Below are 8,199 nucleotides of genomic sequence, written 5' to 3'. Positions count from 1 at the left end.
CTAGTTCTTTTTTTTGTGGGGGCTGGGGGATGGAGTTTCACTATTGTCACCCAGGCTGGAGTGCAATGGTGTGATCTTGGTTCACTGCAAACTCCATCTTCCGGGTTCAAGCAATTCTCCTGTCTCAGCCTCCTGAGTAGCTGGGATTACAGGTGTGTGCCACCAGGACCAGCTAATTTTTATATTTTTAGAAGAGATGGGGTTTCACCATGTTGGCCAGGCTGGTCTCAAACTCCTGACCTCAGGTGATCCACCTGCATTGGCCTCCCAAAGTGCTGGGATTATAGGCATGAGCCACTATGCCTGGCCCAGTATCTTCTAGTTCTAAAAGTCTAGGGTCCTTAGATTAGAGTATAGTCAAATCAGTGTTTCCATTTATTGATTTCAGATTATTCCTTAAAAATTTGAATTATAAACTGAACACAGTGGTTCATGGCTGTAATTTCAGCACTTCGGGAGGCTGAGGCAGGAGGATTGCTAGAGCCTGAGTTTGAGACCAGCCAGGGCAACATGGCGAAACCTCATCTCTACAAAAAGTACAAAAATTAATAGGCATGGTGACATGCACCCTGTAGTTCCAGCTATTCAGGAGGCTGAGGTAGGAGAATTGCTTGAGCCTGGGAGGCAGAGGTTGCAGTGACCTGAGACAGTGCCACTGCACTCCAGCCTGGGCAACAAAGCAAGAACCTGTCTCAAAAAAAAAAAAAAAAAAAAAGAATTATAAAGGGTCTGAGATATGGTCTGAGAGATGATTTTATGGTCACTAAATTCAAGTATACCCTTAATGCCTCCAGCAAAGCGTCCCTTCACTCTTCTCCCTCTCCTAGACGATGCGATACATTCATACTTTCTCCTCTCTTCTTGGACCTCAACTCATACCTTGTCCCCACCTTTAGCAGATATAGTTGCTTCCTATTTCACTCAGAAAATTTAAGCAATTGAAGAAAAGTTCTACATTCTCCCACCACATTTCCCTCACTGGAAGAGACATCTGTTCCTGTTCACTCCACCTTCTTGTTTCCATGGATGATGCGTCTGTGCTCCTAGCAAGGGCCTGCTCTCCCACTTGGACATGGATCCCACACCTTTTCATTCATCAAAGACACCTTGCTATGGCCGGAATGGCAATGTCCTCCCCAAATTCCTACATTGAAATCCTAACCCCCAGGATGGAGATATCAGGAGGTGGGGCTTTGGGAGGTGATTAGGTCATGAGGGTGGAGCTTTCCTGATAGGATAGGTGCTCTTATGGAAGAGGTGCAAGGGAGCTCCTGTACTGCTTCCACCAGGTAAGGCTAGGGCAAGAAGGTCTCATCTATGAACCAGAAAATGGGCCCTTCCCATGCTGGATTTTCTAGCTTCCTGATCTTGAACTTTTAGCCTCCAGAATCGTGAGAAATAAACTTCCTTTGTTTATAAGCCCCAAGTTTATGGAATTTGTTGTAATAGTCCAAATGGACTAAGACATGCTGCTCTAGTAATTCTACCTTCTCTACTCTATTGTAAGTGTTTTCCTATCTAAAGGATCATTTCCATTTACATACAAATATGCTATTATTCTGTTTCACATTTTAAAACCAAAACCAGTAACACAAAGTGTGTGTATATATACATATATATATATAGGTTTCAATTGATAGAAAGGTGCTGGCAGATTTGGACAGGAAGGGATCTAGGGCAGGTACCCAGGACAGCTGTCTTCAATTATTTAAAGAATAGGGATTACATGTATTTCATGAGGTTCTGGAAAATAGTACACGGATTAGTGGCTGAACATTAAATGAAGGTAAATTTCAACTTCATAGCAATAACTTTGTAACATTTCTTAAAAATTGGAGATGATGTCTTATTGGGGTAGTGAATTCTTTCTGGAAATTTTCGAGGAAAGTCTGGCTGTCCTTGTTTCAGAGGAATTCCTGCTTTGACAGGTGCATTAGTCCATTTTCACACTGCTGATAAAGAGATACCCAAGAGTGGGAAGAAAAAGAGGTTTAATGGGATCACAGTTCTACATGGCTGGGTAGGCCTCACAATCGTGGCAGAAGGCAAGGAGAAGCAAGTCACATCTTACATGGATGGCAGCAGGCAAAAAGAGAAAGAACTTGTGTAGGGAAACTCCCCCTTATAAAACCATCAGATCTCATGAGACTTATTCACTATCACAAGAACAGCATGGAAAAGACCTGCCCTCATGATTCAATTACCTCTCATCGGTTCCTCCCACAGCACGTGGGAATTCAAGATGAAATTTGGGTGGGGACACAGCCAAACCATATCATCAGGAGTGAAGTCCTATAGATCTATGACTTCCATTAACAAGTCCTGTGGGCAAGTCAGAAGTGATCCTCTCATGCTGGTTTTCCCTGGGTAAACACTGTGGTTTCAAGCCTGCTCCTATCTCTAGGCTAAGGCAGGGGAACTAAACTCCAGAATTCATCTTCTTGTGTATAACCTGGGAACCAAGAGTAAAGAAGTAAGAAGGCAAATGGAGGTTAAGAGCTTAGAACTCTTTCCTTTTTTCTCTTTATATTTACTCACTTTCATTTTTCCTTCTTATTTTCTCCTTTATTTTCTCCCTTTCTGTGACTTTTTCTTTCTTTCTTTTTTTTTTTTTGAGATGGAGTTTTGCTCTTGTTGCCCAGGCTGGAGTGCAATGGCACAATCTCAGCTCACTGCAACCTCCGCCTCCGGGGTTCAAGCGATTCTCCTGCCTCAGCCTCCTGAGTAGCTGGGATTACAGGCATGTGCCACCACGCCTGGCTAGTTTTGTATTTTTAGTAGACACGGGGTTTCTCCATGTTGGTCAGGCTGGTCTCAAACTCTGGACCTCAGGTGATTCGCCTGCCTTGGCCTCCCAAAGTGCTGGGATTACAGGTGTGAGCCACCGCCCCCGGCGACTTCATTTTTGATACTAAATTCAGGCCACAGGATTGGTGAGCTTGGCTGTAGCCTGAGGATTCGGGACCTGGATCTCAGCAGCATCCAGTCAAGGAAGGGCAGTGAGGAGGCAGGCGTGGGAAGTGGTTGAGGAGCTCTGGGGCTTCTCCCTTGGGCTGCCTCTCACCCACTAGTCTTGGCCACCCTTACTTCCCAACGTGCTTGCTAGATTCTCTGTTGGAGGGCTCCGAAACGCAAAAGCCCTCCTTCCCCTCCTGGAAGCATGGTTCTTCCTGTTTCTGATAAGTAGACCTCAAAAGACATGATGTTTCCCTTCTCCATTTCTGAGACTCCCTTTCTGAGTCTCTATGACCTCTTAGAAGACTCTCGATAGGAACAAATAGAGTAGAATAATTCCCCGTAGTGTTGGCTGCTTCGTGGTATGGCTGCTTAGGGAGTCCAGAACCACTGAGGAGCCCCATGGGCCGTGCTGTCTTGTACGTAGCCACTGCCCTTATGGGACTACTGAGCCCTTGAAGCATGGGTAGCTGGAATAAGAGGTTCCGGAAGGTAAAATACCTGCCAGCTTTCTAATACTTAGTATGAAAAAAAGAATGTAAAACACTTCATAAATAAAATTTTCTATTGGTTCCATATTGCAATGGTAACATTTTAAGTTATTAGGTTAAATAATATATTATTAAAATGAATTTTACCTGTTTCTTTTAACTTTTTTGGTGCAGCTACCAGAAAAGTTAAAATTATATACAGGGGCTTTCATTTTTGCCTTGCTTTATGTTTCTGCTGAACACTGATGCCTTAATATCTTGCTACTTTACAGTGTGGTCCCTGTACCACCAGCAACAGCAGCCGCAGTAGGAGCAGCATTTCCCGAGAGCTTATTAGAAATGCAGGGTGTCAGTGCCCACCCCAGACCTAAAGGATCCAAATCTGCATTTTAACTAGATGCCCAGGGTTTCAGGTGCAATTCAAGTTTGAGAAGTGCCTCTGCCTCTGCCACCATAGAGGCCTTCCTGTAGGTTTAGCATATCCATCTGCTACCAGGAATGCATTCTAGAATGGCTACTGCACTGTGGCAAGCTAAGCAGCACATACAAGGCTGTCAAAATATTGCTGCTGAAACTGGTGTTGTTTTCCTGTCTCCCAGTATGGACTGTTTGGGTCAGGCTGAACTTCCAGAGAGAGACTGGTGTCTGATAACGTTGAACACATTGGGTTGGGAGATGGGGGTGGGGAGAAACAGGGTGTGTCACAGGAGAGAAGGAAGTACAGAGAACAAGACAAAGTCCTTGTTTGTGCACTACAGTTAATGTTTAACTTTACCTTGGAGAAAGAAGTGGTTGAGAGGGTGGACTTTGGTTTCTGGTTCTTTTTCTGAAAAAATATGTGGACTTAGTTTGATTATCCTCCTGTCTTGAAGAATTGCAGCTGTTGGGAATACATTAGGCCATTTTATACCCAAGTCTCGTGAACTAGGGGAGTGAGCCAAGTAGAGAAAGGTCTGGGCTTTTCATTTGTGGTCTGGTTTTCTGCTCTGCTCTGGATGAATAAACAAGTCATTTAGCCACGTGAAACCTCAGTGAGATATCCCACCTTTAATTTAGGAATTTGTGTTTTGAAAACGGGAATGAATAAATGACTCGAGTAGAATGTTGAATAACATTATTGGGCTATAGTTTACATGCCATAAAATTCACTCATTTTAAGTGCACAATTTGTAACAGAATTTTTATTATAAACAAGTAGAAAAGTAATGACACTTTTCTCAGTCCTCTTGGATCAGATTGAATCATACGAAATTGTGGATGTTTAACTGTTTTTGACCCTACAATGTGATTCAATCGTAACTGAAATGCCCTTTTTCAAAATTCTTTCAGAGCAAGAAAATATTTTCCCAGAGAATTTTCCAGCTGATGGGATGTCCTTCCACATTCCCTATCTCTCTTTGAAGTAAACTGTAGTAGATGTGTTACTGTATATAATTTATTCCTTTATACCTTCATTTTGAAACAAACTTTAAATAACCTCTAAACTGGACAAAATTACTTTTCCTTTAGCAGAAACCACATCTTTATGTCTTCTTTATAAACTTTTCTGTAACCAAAATCACATTCAATTTTATTTTTATTTTTTATTTTTAGATGTGATCTCGCTCCTTCGCCCAGGCTGGTCTGGAACTCCTAGACTCAAAGTGCTCCTCCCAACTCAGCCTCCTGAGTAGCTAGGACTACAGGTGTGTGCTACCACACGCAGCTACTTAAAAACTTTTTTTTTTTTTTTTTTTTGTACAGACAAGGTTTCCCTGTGTTACCCAGTCTGGTCGCAAACTCTTGGGCTCAAGCAATTCTCCCACCTCAGTCTCCCAAAGTGCTGGGATTATAGGTGTGAGCCACTGTGCTTGGCCTTCTTACACATTCCGTATGCAGAATTGTGTCTTTTATATCTAGCAGTTTTAATTTCATATATTAATTACAATTTTAACTCCTAGTAACCTTAATTTTCAATGGAAAACATAGAAATAAGCAAATTTGGTGGGGCACGGTGGCTCAAACCTGTAATTCCAGCACTTCTGGGAGGCCAAGGGAGGAGGATTGCTTGAGCCCTGGAGTTGGAGACCAGCTTGGGCAATATAGTGAGAACTTCTCTCTACAAAATATTTAAAAATTAGCCAAGCGTGGTGGCATGCACCAGTAGTCCCAGCTACTCAGGAGGCAGAGGCAGGAGGATTGCTTGAGCCTGAGAGGTAGAGGTTGTGGTGAACCAAGATTGTTCCACCGCACTCTAGCCTAGGTGACAGAGTGAGACCCTGTCTCAAAAAAAAAAAAAAAAAAGCTATTTTATTTTATTTTATTTTATTTTATTTTATTTTATTTTTGAGACGGAGTCTCACTCTGTTGCCCAGGCTGGAGTGTAGTGGCATGATCTTGGCTCACTGCAACCTCCCTCTCCTGAATTCAAGTGATTCTCCTGCCTCAGCCTCCCAAGCAGTTGGACTTACAGGCACGCACCACCACACCCAGCTGATTTTTTTGTATTTTTAGTAGAGACAGGGTTTCACCGTGTTAGCCAGACTGGCCTCAAACTCCTGGCCTCAGGTGATCTGCCCACCTCAGCCTCCCAAACTGTTGGGATTACAGGTGTGAGCCACTGTGCCCAGCCTATTTTGTTTTGTTTTATTTTGAGATAGGGTCTCACTCTGTTACCTAGCCTGGGGAGCAGTGATATGATCATGGCTCACTGCAGCCTCGACCGCCTGGGCTAAAGGTGGAGTAGCTGGGACCACAGGTGCATGACACATTTGACTAATTTTTTAAAAGTTATTATTTGAAGGGCCAGGTGCAGTGGCTCATGCCTGTAATCCCAGAACTTTGGGAGGCTGAGGTGGGCAGATCACCTGAGGTCAGGAGTTTGAGACCAGCCTGGCCAACATGGTGAAACCCCGTCTCTACTAAAAATACAAAAATTAGCTGGGCATGGTCGTGGTGCTTATAGTCCAGGCTGCTTGGGAGGCTGAGGCAGGAGACTTACTTGAAACCCTGGGAGGCAGAGGTTGCAGTGAACTGAGATTGCACTATTGTACTTCATCCTGGGGAACAGAGCGAGATTCCATCTCAAAAAAAAAAAAAATTATTTGTAGAGACAGCGTTTCACTATGTTGCTCAGGCTGGTCTTGAACTCCTGGGCTCAAGCGATCCTCCTGCGTTGGCCTTCCAAATTGCTGGGATTTACAGGCATGAGCCACTATACCTGGCTGAAGTAAGCAATTTTATTTTATTTTATTTTTTAAATTTTAAAATAATTTTTTCTTTTTTAACACAAAGATGGGGTCTTGCTATGTTGACCAGGCTCCTCTGAAACTCCTGGCCTCAAGTGATCCACCCACCTCAGCCTCCCACAGTGCCAGGATTACAGGCATAAGCAATTTTAATTATTATGTACCAGGTGCAGAGCCCAGGACAAGGAGAGAGCTGTAAAGACCACACCTGGAGGATCTGATCCTTCACAGCATGGCTAGGAGGCAAGCTGGGCCAGAGAGAATGGGGCCATATTGGGCTTGGTTCTTCCCTGCAGCTGGTGGCCCAGGTACCGTGGACATACATATGTCTCCAGGCCTCACCATGGCCACCTGTCTAGACTGCAGAATCCAAAGCTTAAAACCAAAGTCATAAACCCCACAGCAGGATGTTTGCAAGGCTTTGGTGGAACGCAGCCAGCCTGCAGTGTTAGCTCAAAGACAAGTTAAGCCAGTATCAAAAGTATCACAGAAGCAACAGTTTTATGACCTTAAAACATCTAGCAGAGACAGCATAAATTTGTTTAATCAGTAGACTCGGCAAAAATGTCTACATTAAATTTGGAAGACATTTTTATTTTATTTTACCCAAAAATTTAAAGCTAGCTTTACTTACCAAAATTACATGTGAACTTGAAAAGCATGTTGGCGATTCATGAGTATTCATGAGTACTTATTTATTTATATATCAGTTTGGTATCCTGTAGACAACATACAAATACATGTATAGACATATACATACATGTAGATACAACAAACAACACACGGGTACACATATGTGTATCCAACAGTCATAGAGATTAGGGAGTTTAATACGAAAGAGCAGAGCTTTAGACTTGAAAGGAACCCATTCACAACTCTTGGGGTGCCATGAGGAATACAGGGGACCTCAAAAGACGGGGGTCAGTGGTGCCTTAACTGTGTTCTTCAAGGGGTCTCACAGTTGATAGAAGTTTCTTTTAGATCCCTTTATGTGATAACTAGAACTCTGATGTTTTTTCTCTGTAATTTTTCATCCACTGACCACCAAACAGAGAAGGGGCTTGAAATACACCATATCAGACAACCGGAGGGAAGATCAAAGGGGGCAAAAGGTGGGACAGAAGCGAAAGGAAGAATGAGTCCCAGAGGAGCCAGTCTGGGACTCCCCAGAAAGCTCCCCAAAAAGACCAATACAATTTTACTTTTTTTTTTGTAGGCAAAAATTTTGGCTGAGTGCAGTGGCTCATGCCTGCAATCCCAACACTCTGTGAGGGCAAGGCAGGAAGATTGCGTGGAGTTTGAGACCCTGTCTGTACTAAAAAATAGAAAAAATTAAAAAAAATAGCTGAGTATGGTGGCGTGTACCTGTAATCCCAGCTACCCAGGAGGCTGGGGCAGGAGGAGCACCTGAGCCTGGGAGTTCGAGGTTACAGTGAGCTATGATGGTGCCACTGTACTCTAGCCTGGACAACTTTGTCTCTAAAAAATGACTAAAATAAAATGTTGCCAACTAAATAGCATTTATT

This window comes from Macaca mulatta, chromosome 12 (assembly GCF_049350105.2).
Source record: "Macaca mulatta isolate MMU2019108-1 chromosome 12, T2T-MMU8v2.0, whole genome shotgun sequence".
NCBI classification, from domain to species: domain Eukaryota; kingdom Metazoa; phylum Chordata; class Mammalia; order Primates; family Cercopithecidae; genus Macaca; species Macaca mulatta.
The sequence above is the reverse complement of the archived record's forward strand: the minus strand, read 5'-3'. Positions refer to the sequence as shown.